This window comes from Polypterus senegalus, chromosome 18 (genome assembly GCF_016835505.1).
Source record: "Polypterus senegalus isolate Bchr_013 chromosome 18, ASM1683550v1, whole genome shotgun sequence".
Lineage (NCBI taxonomy): Eukaryota > Metazoa > Chordata > Cladistia > Polypteriformes > Polypteridae > Polypterus > Polypterus senegalus.
This window is the reverse complement of record NC_053171.1, coordinates 17,264,536-17,282,110: the sequence shown is the minus strand read 5'-3', so window position 1 is coordinate 17,282,110 and position 17,575 is coordinate 17,264,536. Positions and strand designations below refer to the sequence as shown.

At 38.9% G+C, this 17,575-nt stretch overlaps 1 protein-coding gene across 3 annotated transcripts in view; it reads right to left on the bottom strand.

Moving 5' to 3' along the window:
- The window catches only part of mideasb (mitotic deacetylase associated SANT domain protein b), a 96,103-nt gene that overhangs the window by 48,121 nt on the left and 30,407 nt on the right, over window positions 1–17,575 (bottom strand). The window contains exon 1 of one of the 3 annotated variants that reach the window (XM_039742262.1): window positions 6,992–7,304. The exons of 1 other annotated variant lie outside the window; for it this stretch is intronic. The gene's annotated coding sequence lies outside the window, so the exon portion shown is untranslated. Of the gene's footprint in view, window positions 1–6,991; window positions 7,305–17,575 lie in introns of those variants that run through there. One more of the 3 variants, XM_039742263.1, reaches the window with a different exon arrangement.

Genomic DNA, 17,575 nt, shown 5'->3' with positions numbered 1-17,575 from the left:
ACAATGAATGATCGCTTAATTTTTTTCAACTTTACAGCTGACCTCCATTATATGTTATGTATTTTCAGCCTAATAAATATTATTATTTGAGCTTTCCCTTTATCTTCTTGTAGAGTAGAATTTTATTATAATGTATTGTTCTTCGAAGAAAGATTAAAAATATTTATACTTAATAACTCTGCCTTCTGGTGTTTCTGCCAAGACACTCTGGCTTCCTGTTACTCTGATAAGGACACAGCTTGAAATGTAAGATAAGTAATTTTTCTAGCCCTGTACAGTGCTAAATATTTCTTAGCAAGCTACCTAGTGCAGGTGCAGAGTCATGCATTTAAACATGGACACACCTGAAAAATACTGTTCTAAGAATTTGCAATACTTGAAATTAGTTTTATGGCACAACTCTAATCTGCAAAATATGAAATGCAAAACTACAGGAAAATGTGCCTCAAAGCAGGCTGCACTGAGGAAATCCAGCAGCATAACAGACAAATCCATCTTCGAAATATGTGAAAACTATGAAGAACTATTTCACGCAGATCTCAGAGTAAAGGAGATTTTCAATCCTTGTACTACACTGAATTTGTAATGCAATAGCCTAAATGCCTTTTTGCTTTTTTTTTTTTTGACATAGAGTAGCAGCTGAAACACTGTATATTTATTTACACTATTTTAATTTTCTAAAGCAACTTATATGCAAAGAAAAAAAAGAAAAATCACAAGTGAATGTTAGGGTTATTCCCACACTGTTAAACTTCGAGCACTGTTTAGGTTTAATGACTCTCTGAGGGTAACCGAGATAATGAGTGGCAGTTTAGACCAACAGTCTCTTCTTTGTACATTCCAACACCTTAACCACTATGCTACAATTGCTAATCACCCAACCAAGCCCAGAAAAGAATGCACGTTCTACAATTGTTTGTGTGGGTTTAATCAACAATTAAAGACATGGCATTACAGTGAGAGTGAAAGTGGACAAATGCATGATCAAAATGGCACCTCTACCCAGGACTGGTCCGTTCACACCTTACTCTAATTACTATCAGTTTGTCAACCTTTATCAGTAAAATTGGGCAATCAGTAAAACTTGGCAATAAAACAGATAAATATCCTTTTTAATTAGTATATTTTTAAACTCCTGTATGTGAAGAAACAGGTTTAGGAAGTGAATACATGAACAGGGGTTTTTCATCCCCAAAAAGTACTGAAGCAATTTATAGTTGTCTTTCATCTGGACTTTATATAATGTTGCTCGTCCATCTAGATTTTCAAGGTGATGGGTCACCAACTTATTCCATTTGTTTGGCAAGGTTTTTTTTTTTTTTTAATAAAAAACTGCTCTTCAATTAAAACAAAACATTCAAGGTTAAATACTGCTCAAAACAATAAAATAAAAAGTCTGAATTAGCATAAGCTTCCCTAAATTTCTTTTTAAACAAGAATTCATCGTAAACAAGAACAATTGCTTTAAATATCTGAAATATTCAAACGTGTTCTTCAATTTAAATGTTTAAAGTCTAAATATTTTGATTGTAGTAGAGCTTTGTCATTTTTCAACCTCTAGGAGAGGTCCATATACCGCTAGACTCCTGGTAAAAAATAAAAAAAAAAAATCGTACTTGTTATCACTGACCTTGAAATAGTCTAAAATGATACCACATAGGCTTATTTTTGAGATTTGTCATTTTAACCTTCTAGGAGTGGCTTGTAAAGGGCTAGGACCACTGGAAAAGACTCAAAAATCAAAATCTCATATTCATGATCAGCAACCACGAAAAAGTATAAAACAACAGTGCTCATATGCCTGTATTACCGTTACTCATTTTTTCAATATTCTAGGAAAAGGATAACTTTGACCTTCTTATATCTCCTGTCCTTGTGATTACTTTTGAAGACACCCATTGGTTAATGTTTCAACATAAGGGTGCAATTTTCTGCATAAAATCGGGTCCAGAAGCTAGTGTTTTTAGGTCTAGGAGGGCCAAAAATAGGGGGAATCCCAAAAATCTTGGAAGTCTTGCATTAACTAGACATCAAGACAAGTCGAATGGCATATCATATGTGGGAGTTTCTCGTACCAGTGAATAAGAAGTTGCTGGGCAAAAAAAAAAATTTAAGTGATTTCAAAGTGTTTCATAGTTCTTACAAAAGATAATGTAGACACTATTTGTATTAAACTGTTTTAAGTACAATTTTAAAAATACATTTTTAAAACAGTAAAATTAGTGTTAGTTGCAATGAATTAACGGATATTTTGATGTCATGTAGTTTTAACACATTTCTGCTATTATGTACATACAGTGCAGTGACCGACTAATATTTCATTGTAGTATGCATGCATCTTATCTTGCCTATACATGACTATGTTAAATATAATATAATGTATATAAGGATCATGCTACAGAAAAATAAAGATGAAGCAATTATTTTGATAAACACAGCATGCCCAATTCAGAAATATTTCTGGAAAGCAGACTCAAAACAATAAATGCTAAGAATATTATCTTTCATTCTGGTCAGGGTAATTTAACTTTTCATTTTATATATACAGTGGAACCTTGGGTCACGAACGTCTCTGAACATGTACAAATCGGGTTACGACCAAAAAGTATGCCAAACTTTTGCATCTGCTCACGACCACACACACGGGTGACGAACAAGCCAGTTTCCCTTCCGATTTGTACGCGCCAATGATTTCCGCACGTTTCTCTCTCTATACACTGTTCTCGGTCAGATGTGCGTGCATGCAAGGTTAGTTTTCTTGGTTGTTTATGGTTAGTTTTTGTATAAATTAAGGATTTTTCAAATTTTAATTTTTTTCCCTGTGCTTAAAACTCATTAAAAAAAAGTGTTTACAGAGAGCGGGTTCATAAGGCCGTAGCGTGAACTCTTGCAATGTTAGTTTTCTCTGTTCAAGGTTTTCTCAGTGTTATTCAATGTTTTTACATTTAGTTTACTATAACACTGCATTCTATGGTATAATTAACTACTTTTATGCTTAAAAATCTTTAAAAAATATATATATATTTACATACAGTTCGTAGGTCTGGAACGCATTAATTATATTTATATACAATCCTATGGGAGAAATTTGTTTGGGTCACGACCAAATCGGGTTGCGACTGGAGTTTTAGAACGAATTACGTTCGTGACCCGAGGTTCCACTGTATGCATAATGTTTAGTCCAGGAACAGATTTCAAGCCGGGAGAATATTCTGTGTTTAATCTGCATATTCTTCTTGGTTTTTTTTGCCATATCACAGGGACATGCACAACAGGTTTGTAGGCAATAAGTGTATACTGCTAAGGGCTTGTATCCAGGGGCAGTTCTACTTTCTGCCTTATGCTGAAAGGACAGGCTATAGGTTCCCAGCTGTCCTGCAAAGGAAGAAGTAGGTTAAAATAACAAATGTTCTCAATTCATTTTTCACATCAACTGTATCACTTCTTTGAAATCCATATGTTTGTAAGAAGTAGCCCGCCTGATACGTTGCTAGTATTGCAGCATGAAAAGTTAGCATATTTACTGAAACCAGTAATCTACAATATATGATGAAAGAATATTAGTTTTGTATATGAGTTGTGTGCGAAATCACGTCACTCCAATGTCTATGCAATTTCTACACCACACCCCACCCGGTCCCCCCCAGCCACGCACAATACAACATGTACATAGACAGTAAATCACTCCAGTATGTGTGTAAGAGATGGATAAGCATGCGAGTTCACCATCTGACAGACTGGCATTCTGATTCATCCGAGTGCTTGTTGTTCCTAGGACTGAACTGACAGACACTGTTAATTACATGACAGACATAGGTGATAGCTCTAAACAATTTCTAAAAAAAAAAATTAAATTGTTATTACTAGGAGAAGTACAATGGTAAAGGGATTAACAATTTTGCCAGCAAGGTTGCTGTGTGGAATTTGGGAATACTTTTATTGTTTTCTCCAAGACCTGTTTTTGATGTCCCACACTGCAAACTAGTGATTGACTCTATATTGGACTGGTGTGAGCAAACATATGTGTGCAATTGCAAGTGTGTCCAGTGATGGGTAACAGCCCATTCAAGACTGGATCCTACCTTGAAAATACGAAGTCTGTTGTGAAGTGAAAGAGACATTAAAGAGAATTTTATTGTGAGAATTATTTGGTTATTGCATGTTGGTCTTTAAACTCCTGAAAACATTCTTGAGGAATTGTCTGCGAGGTCGAGTTAGAATATCAGGGCCATTGCTTTGGAAGATTTCAGTCAGTCATCTAGGCCAACTAGTCTAATTCTGGTTTTAATTAGTTAGTTAGAGAGTGGTTTCCTGCTTCGAGCCTAATGCTTCTGGAATTACCTTTAACTTAAACAACATGAAGCAAGTTTGAATAAGGATGGATTCACAGAAAGAAGGTCTCTAGTCAAACAAAACTTGATGTTTGGAGAAAGATTAAAGTGCACAAAGGGTTTTTTTTTTTTTATGAGCCATACCCCAGTTCCTGGAATTAGGTAGGTATTTGGTTTTGCCGATTTAGGCCAAGTGAGGATGAAGCTGGCAATGGTTGTGCTGCTTTCTAATCCTTCTCCTTTTTTTCAGTATGTGAATATTCACAAAATATGAAGCTGCAATGCTACATAAATACTGTTTAACCTGGAGCGAAGAGTATATTACATGTGCTTTAGGAACACAACATGAACTAGCTCTTACGGTGCTGAATGCCAGTCCGGAATATCCAGAACAATGGAGGTTTAAGCCCTTCTCCAGCCTTAACTGCACTAGTGTAACCTATAACTTGGCAAGAAATTGTTTTATACTATATCACAGAAAGACTTACACTAAAAGGTACTAAAACAAATTGAAGTTTACTGTAATGAAATGTGAGAGAAAAAAGCCTAAGGGAAATTAGCTTGCTTTATATAAAATGCAAAACATCAAGCATCTTTTTTTTCATAAGCAGATGGATTCATATAAACGGAGACTAACTGCACAGCACTATCTGAGGAAAAAAAGACTGATAGAAAAGTGGGCACCGACAGAAGAGACTTGCAGAACAAGGCAGGCAAATTAATCACTGTCATGGTACATTTTTCAATAAGCCTTTCATTCATTATAATACACACTAATGTTGTTTTTCAGTTTCTGCAAGAGGATTACACAGCTCAGCTTTACAGCTAAGAGCCCTGAAGAGCTGGGACAGCACTCACTCTCTTTTGTGGCTCAGATGACAGCTACAGAGAAAGATAAGTTACCAGGGAAAGCTATCACCACAAAAATAAACATACATTACATTTAATGACTATATGCCCAATCAGTTAAAATACAACCATTAAAATAAACCCTAGTGTGTTATTTTAAGCTTTGTTATGAACTCTAGAGCATCTACAACATTTTTAAATAAAATTATTTTAGTATTACAACCTGAATTACATAACATTTTATAAAGATAGTTAAATAGTTCTACTCAGACTGTATCTCTGAATAAGACAAAGCTGTTGCCAAGATATATGCAGAAGAGACAACTCCCTCACACCACAAATATAATACTTTCGTCACAGGTTGGGTCTTCCAAATCAACAGAAATGTGAAGTCTAAATCCAGCTATATTTTTGAGGAAGCAACTAAACCTGATATACCGGAAGCAATAGTGTGCAAAACAGTAAAAAGGACAGAGAAAGACACAGTAAAAGAGAAAGATAGATAATGAGGCATGCAAGATGAAAACAAACAAAAAAATTGATTCTAGTACAAATCAGTTGCAAGGCAAACCACAATCCTTCCTCTTCTGAGGATTAGCTGTGTTCACAGATGCAAGGTCAGGTTTAGTGTTCATTATGTTCTAAGCCTGGAAAAAAACAACCCAGAAACAAAACATTCTGGGTGACCAAAACAAAAGGACCAGGAGAATCAGTAGGCATATCCTCACGTGCACATGCAAACATAGTTTACACTCGGAAACAAAAAGGTGACAATACAAGCAAGTAGACCATGCCATCGAACATGAGAGAATACTGTACATGCATGACGAGATTCAAACAAATGTCTATTCAACCATCTGCGGACAACAAGGTAGTTTCTACACATGGTGCCCAATTTCTAATGCTGTCTGCTGATTAAAGCTGAGTCAATTTATTTGTCACTAGTTGAGTCGCACGTTTTAACGAATGAGGAGATTATGACTTCAGCGAGCATTCGGTATTGCTTCAACCTTGGATTACTACTTTTGTTTCTGGTAGTTTTTAACTTTTATATTTTTTTAGTTTGGGCCAACAGCCTCCTGATCGGAGCTCGGAATATCCGCAAGGCGATGCAGGGCAGAGCCGAGCCAACCGCTAAGCCTCAATAGGAAAGGTGCTATGCACGCATCGAACGGGAACACATTCTCATTGTACTGAAAAAAAGGTGCAAAGCCTCTCGGTAAAAGCACAGAAAAAAAATGTCCACATGCATACCATTTAACACGCTGTACCGTCAGAACTTTACCTCATTTAACTGCGCGAAGGCTGCACGTGCTGTCAATGTGCGAACAAACTGCAAAGAATCAAACACGCAATCACCCGAATCCGCTCGACGGAAACTTACTCTCTTGCAAATATGTCTTTAAATATCCAAACTTTTGTTTAAGTGGTCCGGCGTTGACCCATTCCGAAATCTGTATATATAAATGCATAAAACAGCTTCGCACGAAAGAAACATACAGTACTGGCAAATAAACAAAGCTTAGGGACAGGTCCAGACGTTACTTGACAGCGCAACCTTTGTATCGCGGGGGATTATCCTGTGTTTTGCTGTTTGCACTGAAATGGTCGACTACCCCCCCTACCCCGCTACACAACGCGTTTTCCTGACTCCCTCGATAATAAAGTTCAAGAAATAGCCGCCTAGCCCCATACGACAAAAATAAGCACAGCAAATTATTCTTCACGGAAGAAACCACAATGATTCTTTGCAAACTAACCAACGACTCTTGCAACGCAGCAGATGACAGCAGCCAACACTTTGCACGCACCTTCGAGCGACTTTTCGTTCGTTGTCAGGATCCTGCTTGCGGTCATCCTTCCAACCTCTCCTAGTTTACAGGGAAATGTAAAAAATAGCGTACTTTGCAAGCCCCGAGTGATGACCACATACGCTGCCAAGGTTGACTCATGCTATGATGACCTCACGTTGCGCTTTTTTTTCCTCCTCCTGCTATTTAAAATCCAAGTGCGAATCTATTAACCGGTGGCAAGAGAGAGCATTCGAAAAAAACAAGCAAAAGTAGGTTAAGGAGCTCCTCTGATGACTGCTGTTGCCTTCAGATTGCACAACTACGAAAACCAGCCTTGCAACTTCGCCCTCCCTCCTCCTCCCCCATAGTCACGTACAGTAGCGTCCAGCGCCGGTCTTGTGATCCCGCACAACGTGGCCACGCCTTCTTCCGTGACCATATATGGAGCGTGCCATCCATGTGGAGTCCTGTAAATTACATAGCAATGCCCCTTCAGGGAAATTCCACCGCCAGTGAGGCCTAGAGACGGGATCAAAACTTGCAAGAGAGGCGCGTGTGTGTTGGCAGCAGCTTGCTTTTTTGCGTTAAAATGACTGCATACGTATAAACAAAGAGAATGAAAGTAGGATCTTTTTTTTGCATGTTAATTTAAAAGGAAAAGCTTGCAAATCCACACACATCCATTTAACTTAAAACTTACACCATCACAGAGCAGATCACTTTTATAGCATGGGTTTTATGCTGCACAGCACCACAGTTAGCTTTAAAAAACTCACAAGAATAAAATACAACAGTAAATGCCAACATATAAACACATCACCAGTAAATAAAAACAACTTTGGGAATAGCTCACCAATGTGTACACATACATAAAAATGATCAATGAAGCACGAAACCAGTTCAGTGTTCTTACATGGTACAATTTAATTTTAAAGCTTGCAAATATTAAAAGAAACACACATTATACAAAACAATATGCGAACATTCTGATACATACATTTATTTACACACCTTGAACAAATCAAACTAGGTTCTTAAAGGAGCTAAATATTAATAATGAATTCAAAGTGTGAATGAACGAAGCTGAGACAACCCAACAATGCAGATGAAAAAAAAAAAAAAACTTTTCATAACTTTTCATCAGCCAAAAGGGGATTGCACAGTGCGGCACCAAGAACATACACATGCAAAACTTAACACAGTGAGATATGTGACACCACATGAAAAAGGAGCATCCATTATGAATACAAGATGGGAGACACCATCCTAAAGGGAACAACGTCTAGAAAAGGTTTAAGGGTTTATGGTGACACAACGTTTTTATCATCTAAACAAGTGTTTCTTGACCATTCTCAACTTGTGACCCATCCGGCAGCCCAGTGGTTGAGAAAACCTGATCTAAGCAAAGCACAGAAGCTGATAAAAGGCAAATAAAATGTTAGGTTACATTAAAAAAAACTGCTGAATTTAAAGAATGGGACTTTATGATCAGACTATATAATGCACTAATGAGAGCACATATGGAGTGTTGCCTGCAGTTCTGGTCACAACAATACAAGAAAGACAGAGCAGCACTTGAAGCTCTGCAGAGGAGAGGAATCAGGTGAAGCCAGTGACTGAAGGACATTTCCTACTGTGGCAGACTCAGAGAATTAAACCTGTTTAGTCTCAAGCAGAGGAGACTGCATAGGGAACCTAACACAAGTCTTTAAAATTCTCAAAGGAATTGATCCAGCTGGATTCTTTTAACTTAAAGATAAATCACATACTTAAGGACATGAGTAGAGTTAAGGAAAAGTGTATTTAGGGCTAAAACCAGGAAGTACTTCTTTATGCAAAGAGTTTTAGGAATCTGGAGTAAACTACCGAGACATGTAGTTTAAGCACAAACCTTGACACAGGAGGTTTATCATGGATTGACAAAGATTATTCATGAATGTATTACAAGGAACAGACTGTAATATTAATACTCCAAATTGAAGGACGACAACAGTGGCTCCCTAATGCTTAAGGAAAGTGAGGTCGGCAAACAGGCTGGTGAGAACAAGGTGACAAATTCAAGTCGTACTTCAAGGACTAGTGGGTGCAATGCAAACGTGTTGCAATAGGCTCCTTTTGCTTTGCTAAAATGTTTTATCTTATTTAAGTGCTAGGGTTTTCATATTAGGAAACAAAAAATGTGCACAAGCAAAAGACAGCATGGAAGCTACAGAGTAAACCTAAAATAAGTGGAAACCAGAAAATGAAATAAAACACTTAAGTGGGTACAATATGATTTTTATGTAATTGATAGTACAATTGGGAATGCATGAGTTAGGATTACACAGAGTTCTGAAAATCGATGGACTGATGGATAGTCTCAAGCTTTTTTTTTCTTACATTTCTTTCAGGCGGCACGGAGGCGCAGTAAGGAGACCTGGATTTGTTTCCCAGTCCTTCTCCTTGCGTGGAGTTTGCATGTTCTCCCCATGTCTGCGTGGGTTTCCCCCGGGTGCTCTGGTTTCCTCCCACAGTCCAAAGACATGCAGGTTAGGTGCATTGGCAATCCTAAATTGTCCCTAGTGTGTACTCAGTGTGTGTGCCCTGCAGTGGGCTGGCACCCTACCCAGGGTTTGTTCCTGCCTTGCACCCTGTGCTGTCTAGGATTGGCTCCAGCAGACCACCGTGACCCTGTGTTAGGATATAGCGGGTTGGAGAATGACTGACTGACTTTTCTTTCATGTAGATTATTATTTTGCATTACTAAATATAAGCACACAGGTTGAAAATTATATCCAGTATGTGGAAAAAGTAAATGGGCATTACAAAAAAATAAGCCTGACAAATGTGTACAAATGTAGAAATATAGACCTTCAATATGTGAACCGAATGCTTTTTTCACATGAATCTGTTAGGACTCTGTTACTCTTGGGTGTTGAGAGCCTTCGAGAGCCTGAAGACTAGAACATGGAACTTGTGCAGCTCATACTAAACTTATGCCTGGGAACTAAATGAGTATGAGGCTATTTTAACTCTAACAGACTTAAAAATGAACAACAGATGACACGTTAAGTATATTCAAGGCTCAACATTTCAACTGTAATCAGAATCCAAATTGGTGTTTAATTTCCCCCAAACAGTCAAACTGACATGAAAATATTTTTAAAAAGTACCAATAAATGTTTGGACTGCAGATGGAGCTTAGATTGCTAAAATTAAAATTCACTCATCATTATTATTTGCAAACTTGCTTTATGCACACATACTTGCATATATGCACAAGTACAGTGCATATATTTCCCAGTAGCATCTGGCACAAGCCCAACATGCTATAGGACAAATTTAGTCACACACTCCCACAAGACTAGTTTATAGTTATCAATTAAGCTAACTGTTTTTATTATTTTATATGTAGCACCATTCACAGTGAATGCCAGTGTAAAATAATGAGTAAATGAATTGATTGATGGAATATGAAAAGGTAAACTGCTACAAAAAGTCATCTATTAGGCACAATGGAACCTTAGAAAACTATCCAATTTGTTCATATAAAATATAATTTACAGCATAGTGTCAACTGACAGCCAGTGTCTATCCCAGCTGCAAAAGGTGCAAGTCAGGAACGAACTCTGGACTGGATGCCAATATACCCCGTGTCATACTTGTACACACAGTGGACCAATTTAGAGCTGGCAATCTTTGGCCTGTGACACAAAACTCAAAATCTTTCTTGAAGAAATGTTATAAGAACAATGGAAGAGCATGCAAGCTGAACACAGAGGGCAACCCAGCTGGGAATCCAATTAGATCCTAGTGCTGTGAAGTGGGAACAGTAACTAGTAGGGCTGGGCGATATATCAAAAATTTATCGTTACCGAAATTTATGACTCTCATCGACGTCATTTTGCCCATGTCGGTAAATTCGGTATTTTAAAAAAAAAAGAAAAGGCATGTGCAGGTTGGTGATGTTCATGTCCCTTTAAGACGCTGTGCTACGTTACAGACTTGACGGGGTGGAGTCACATGACTCTACTACCTGTAACAAGACGAGACACGGGTGAACAAATGGAGGACGATTTAAATGTTGAAGCAGCAGCGACGAAGGTAGAGCTGGTGGAGGAGGAAGAGGAGACGCTTGTTAACAAAAAAAATGCATCATCAATCGTTTGGCAACATTTTGGATTCAACAAGGATGATATTGATCAAAAAATTGTTAAATGTAAACTCTGCAAAAAGACTGTTGCGTCAAGTCAAGGTAACACAACCAACCTCTTCCACCACCTGCAGCACAACCATGTGATTCAATTCGAAGACATAAAAAAAGCTCAAAGCGAGAAGAGATTAGGAGGACCAGCAAAAACGTCTTCCTCCACCAGGCAGCGGTCAATAACCGAAGCATTTGCTAGTACTCAACTATATGAGCGAACTTCAAAAAGATGGCAAGAAATCACAAATGCTATAGGCTACCACATAGCAAAAGACATGGCTCCTATTGCTACAGTGGAACGCAACGGGTTCAGACACTTCATGAAAATAATTGACAAGAGATACGAACTCCCATCACGAAAATATTTTTCAAAAACTATCATTCCCAGCATGTACAGCACAGAGAGGAAAAAGGTTGCTGCTGAATTGAGATACGTTAAGCGTTGCAGCCACATCCGATCTCTGGTCCAGCCGCACAATGGAGCCGTATATTAGTCTCACAGTTCATTACATCGACAACAAATGGGAGCTGCGTACCAGAGTGCTCGAGACGGCCTATTTTCCATCTGATCACACGGGGAGATGGTTGGACAGGGTTGAGAGCGATGCTGTCTGCATGGGACATCAGTGAAGAGGACCTTGTTGCTATAACAACTGACAACGGCCCAAATATTGTGAAAGCTGTCAAGCTCAATAAATGGACACGGGTGCAATGTTTTGGGCACAGGCTGCACCTGGCAGTCGGTAAGTGTGTACATCTTAATATATTTGGGTGGTGACATCTGGTGTGTTTTAAAGTGACTTTAATTCTGTGTGTCATATTCAAAATTGAAAGTATTAATGTTTGAATAATGTTTATATAGGCATAAAAATACTTAAGACTGCTGAGCAGCAGTGTATCCAGAAAGTTTTTACAGAAGACTTATTGTGAGCCAGTGTTGATCATGTTGTGCTGTGAAATGTAGCAAAATACATGATTTTTAAAATGTTTTATTACTGTGCCAACCCTTTTTAATTTTGTAAATATGGTCTGAGAGGTCTTATTTAATTCTTACTTTATTTTGCTTGCTTTATTTGAGAATTAGACCATGAATTGGGGTGATGTTGGGTGTGAAGATTTGGATAGATATGCTACCTCAAGGCCTTAGCAGAGATAGGCCTTTGTCCATGATGGCATTACATTTGCACAATCATTGTTTACTTTGTGAATAGCCAATGTGAAACATATTTATTATTAAACTATTTTGTTTACAAGGGATACACATTTTTTAGAGAGCATGGTTACATATTGTATCCTACACTTTTATTTTGTTCAGTTAATAAATCTTAACCACTAAAAGTACTTACTACTATTGTCTTCATTTATTTTCAGTGACATTTTACAGTCCTTTAAAGTGGTAATAATATAATTGCAATGAATAGGTCTAGGGGGAATAATATTATCAAAATAACTGGAGGAACTATGCTGCCTGCCACAGCCCCATCAAATGAAAAAAAAAAAAGTTTGTTTTTTTGGCACTTGGGGTGGTTATCGTCCATTTATCGTTATCGAGGTTAACTGCTCAATTTATCGTGATATTGATTTTAGGCCATATCGCCCATGTTTAGTAACTAGTGTGTACCACTATACCACCCAGCATTAGAAATATAGAACTTGTTACAGGAATAGGGAGCTCCATCCATCCATGTTCCACCACTTAACCAAAGCTGGGTCGCGGGGGCAACAGTCTTAGCAGTAAGGCCCAAACATTTTTTCCCCAGCTCATACTGTGGGATCCCAAAACGTTCTCAGGGCATCTGGGAGATATAATCCTCTCAGCAAGCCCTGGGTCTTCGCAAGGGTCTCCTCCCAGCTGGTCACACCCTTAAAACCTCCACAGAGTGGTGTCCAGGGGGCATCTGTACCATTTCAACTGGCTCCTCTCGATGTGAAGGGTCAGTATCCCTACTCCGAGCCCCTCCCGAATGTTGGTGCTTCTCACTCTGTCTCTTAAGTGAGAGCCCAGCCACTCTGTGGAGAAAGTTCATTTTGGCATTTTGTACCCATGGTCTCATTCTTTCGGTCATTAGATTAGATGAGGATAGGGATGTAGATGAATCTGGCTTGTCTAAATGAGAATTTGCATACAACAAGCGACTCAGTTTGTGGCGTGAGTGCAAAAAGGGCTTCTTTCTCATCACCCTGCCATACAGATATTCTTTGCACAAATTGTGCTGAATTGTAGAACGATGTACAGATACACTATGTTCTTGCAGGTCTTTGGAGGTGATCTGTGGGTTGTCTGTATCCATTCTCACAATCCTGCGCATCTGCCGCTCCTGTATTTGTCTTGGCCTGCCAGACCTGCTGGGTTTAACAGCAACTGTGCCTGTGGCCTTCCATTTCCTGATTCCATTCCTTACAGTTGAAACTGACAGTTTAAACCTCTGAGATAGCTTTTTATAGCCTTCCCCTAAACCATGAGACTGAACAATCTTTGTTTTCAGATCTTTGGAGAGTTTCTTTGAGGATCCCATGCCATCTGTCACTCTTCAAGAGGAGAGTGAAAGGGAAGCACAACTTGCAATTGACCAGCTTAAATACCTTTTCTCATGACTGGACACTGCTGTCTATGAAGTTCAAGGCTTAACGAGCTAATCCAACCAATTTGGTGGTGCCAGTAATCAGCATTGAACAGTTACATGAATTCAAATCAGCAAAATTACAAGGGACCCAAATTTGTGCACAGCCAGTTTTTCACATTTAATTTCAGACAACTAAATATTGCTTCACTAAAAATCTTTGTTCGGAAAACACCCCAGTACTCAGATGTTCCTAGGAAATGAAAGACATACCACTCTTATCTTTTTTGTTGAAAGGAGAGTCAATTATTATGCAGGCTGAGTGGGGTTTCCAAACTTTTTCATATGACTGTAAGAAATTTGACAAACAAGAGCAAGAACATTCAGTCCATCAAGCTCATCTGTTTAGCTATTAGCTAAGCTGTTCCAAGATCTCATTTAGACACTTCTTAAAGATTCTCAAGTTTTCTGCTCAAACTCAATGTCTCAGTAGTTTGTCCCAGAGTCCCAAAACTCTTTGCTTAAAGAGGGTCTTTCTGGTTTCAGTTTTAGGGTGTACTCACACTATCAAGCATATGTGTTCCATACCGTGCCATGCCCGAGCAGGATTGTCCGCCTTCCCTACTCCCCCAAAGGCCTGCACTGACACTGCACTTTAACGTTCTGGGCCCTGGCACACTTTCGTCATCACCATGAGAGTTTGTGTAAAGCCAAAACAAAATCTGAACGTAGAGTGACAGGATGCATTTAGTTTTTTTGGAGTCGTGTAGGGTAGAACAATGTTCTACCCTCTTAAAGATTTATAGACTGTCCAGCGCAGCGTTTTGCTGCTAATCATGCTGTACACAGAAGATTTTTGCAGAGACAAATGACGTTAAGGGAGGAATTTGGAGCTTTTCTTGCCGACTACAATTCACGTTCATTTATAAAGTGAGAATAAAAACCTGTTTTTAACTCAAATGGTATTGAATGAAATTACGTTGCATCATTGATGTCATGTCTTTAGAGATCACACTGTTCCCGAAACCTACTGAACTGTGCATCGGGCCCACCTCTTCCAAGAAGGCCACTGCATGGAATGATCACAGAAGGTCAAACAAACTAATCTCTGGGGGGGTTGCATGCAAACAAACATGCTCAGATCAAATTGCTAGTGTGAGTACACCCTTAAATTTACTTCCCCTTAATTAGCTGAGGTAGAAGTCAAAACTACAGGGTGAGCCAAAATGAAGTACCACATTTCTCACGGTCATTGCACGAGGTAGAGCCAGCCGAGTGGGTTGTGGGTGAGTGTCTTTTGATAGGCAATCCATTCTAGTTTTCAGTCGGCAACAAGCCCTGGTCCGGTGCGCACCGTGCTTTTTGCTGTCGAAGCGTTCTTCAAAAAAGAACAAATCCATCATCGATACACAACGCACCCCAGGCGCACTTCAGCATTCCTCCTAACGGTGACGTCCCAAATTGGAAAACAATTCTACAGTGGGTGGCTAAATTCAGACAGACGGGTACCACATTGAGCAGAAAATCTCCAGGCTGTACGAATGCCTGAAAACATCCAAGATGTAAGGGCATCCATTTTGCAGTCTCCCAGACGTTCAGCGCGCTTCTGTCTTAGGCATTTCCAACACGTCTCTGATTTTGCATGAGGACCTTAATTTCCATCCATACAAAATTATGATAGTGCAGGAACTCACTGAGAGAGACTGGGAGCGCTGTAGAAAGTTGTGCGTGGACATTCTGCAAACCGTCAAGATGCTATCGTCATGTGCAGTGATGAGGTGAATTTCCGTTTGAATGGTTGTGTAAATAAGCAAAACTTTCCCTACTGGGCTGAAACCAACCCTCATGAACTTAATCAGAAACCCCTGCACAGTGAGTGTGTTAAAGTTTAATGCGCCATTGCAGAATTTGGCATTGTAGGCCTTTTTTTGAGGAGGAGGGGTAACAGGGGTCATGGTCATGTCAGAACGTTACATTGAAATGCCAAAGAACTTTTTGTGGCCCCACCTGGAAGAAATGGATGTGGTTGATGCCTGGTTTCAATAGGATGGAGTAACAGCTGATAGGGTGCAGAGATCCATGCAAGTTTTTTCCGGGGATGCCGGGTGGCCTTCACATTCATCTGATCTCGCTCCATACAATTTCTTCTCGTGGGGCTATCTCAAGTCGAAGGTATACACACACCGAACTCAAAAACCTCAAGGATGCTATTTGCCACCAAAGCACCGCTATTCCCATTGAAATTGTCAAACGAGTCATGCAAGCATTCAGAAATCGTCTCAAAGAGTGTATCGCTAATAATGGCAACCACCTTGAAGACATCATTCTTAAAACACAGCGAAAAACTCTATTTTGTATACCCTTTCTTGTATCGTAATGAAATTTATTTTATCTTGTAGCGTCTTTGTAGAATAAACGTTTGAAATGTGTTTTTTTTTTCTGGCTTGTATTTATTTTCTGTTTATCTTCTGTTTTTGTTATTTTACATGCTTTTGTGTTGTTAGTTATGTTTATTACTTGTTTATGTCCATTCCTTGTGGGTACAGCTCCAGGAGGCGAGCCACCCTGACATCACTTCTGTTGGGACCCAACTTTGGCTTTATAAATCGGACGCAGTGAATGATCTGGAGGATTACTGAATGTTGAAAGAGTTAACTGAAAGTATTGCCATGTCACTTGAATTTACTGGTCTTTGTGATTATATTCCTTCTATCTGTGTATTCTGCTCCTCAGATTATGTATTGGGATTTGTTAACATTGGATTGCCTTTAAGGCAACTCGTTTCTACTCTTTAGAGCATTTTTTCCTTCTATTTGCCTGATTTTTGCCTTCTTTCAGTAAGCATCTTTATTATAAAGATTTCTTTTGCCATTTTAGTTTCGTTTTTACAGTTTCCCTCTCGTATAAGGAACTGTTGTGAATTATGAGACAGTACTACATGTTTCGAACTTTAAAGTAAGCACCCCGTTGTCAAGCCTATGCACTTCAAGTTTTAGAAACTTGCCACCTTAGAGATAGTCCCTTCTTGGCTGGCCGGGGAAGGTCCTGGCTTGCTCTGTGGGTCTTTGAGTTGAGACTTGAGACTTCAATTCCCATGTTTTTGACTTCATATCACAACACCCTGGAATCTTTGGATTTTTCTCTTTGTACAATGTTTCCTTCTATTTGTCAAAAGTATACACATTAGACAAACAGGCAACACTGCGGTAAATTAGCACAGAATCAGTAAATATGGATATGTTATGCGAGAGTTCCTTACAAAGGTTGGTTCTTGCCTTGCACGCGATGCTGCATGGGATATTCAAACACAACCTTAATGAGTGAAGAAAAAAATGATTATGGCTGTTATAGACCAGTGCACAAGATCCTAGCAGTTTACAACTAATTGCTCCCTAGGTCCTAAAACTCATATACTGCATCTGCATAGGAACAGCAGTCCCCAGTGGTTCTCAAGAAACAGAATACAAGATCTATGTAGTTTAAGATGAATTGAGTAGACAATTTATGCAGTCAGAAACAATATGCAACGCTCACAACCCAAAAGAAAAATGGAATTGTAATACTGCTAGCTTGAAACTGCTTGCCAATACAAGGTACTTTTTTTGGGAACTCCGGCTTATACTATTGTAGCTAGTTATCCCACTACTCTGATAAACCTAGATTATTTTTTTATTTTCTTCAAGGACTTATACATCTCAAAATTTAAACATGAAAAGTACAGAAAAGAGTCATATTCACTGATTGCGCTCATACAGGGGTGTACAGTAAGCGCTCACACAAAGAAACTCAAACAAAAAGCTTGCATTGTCCATGCCACTTCATCTAGAATATTGTGTGCCACATATAAAGCATATC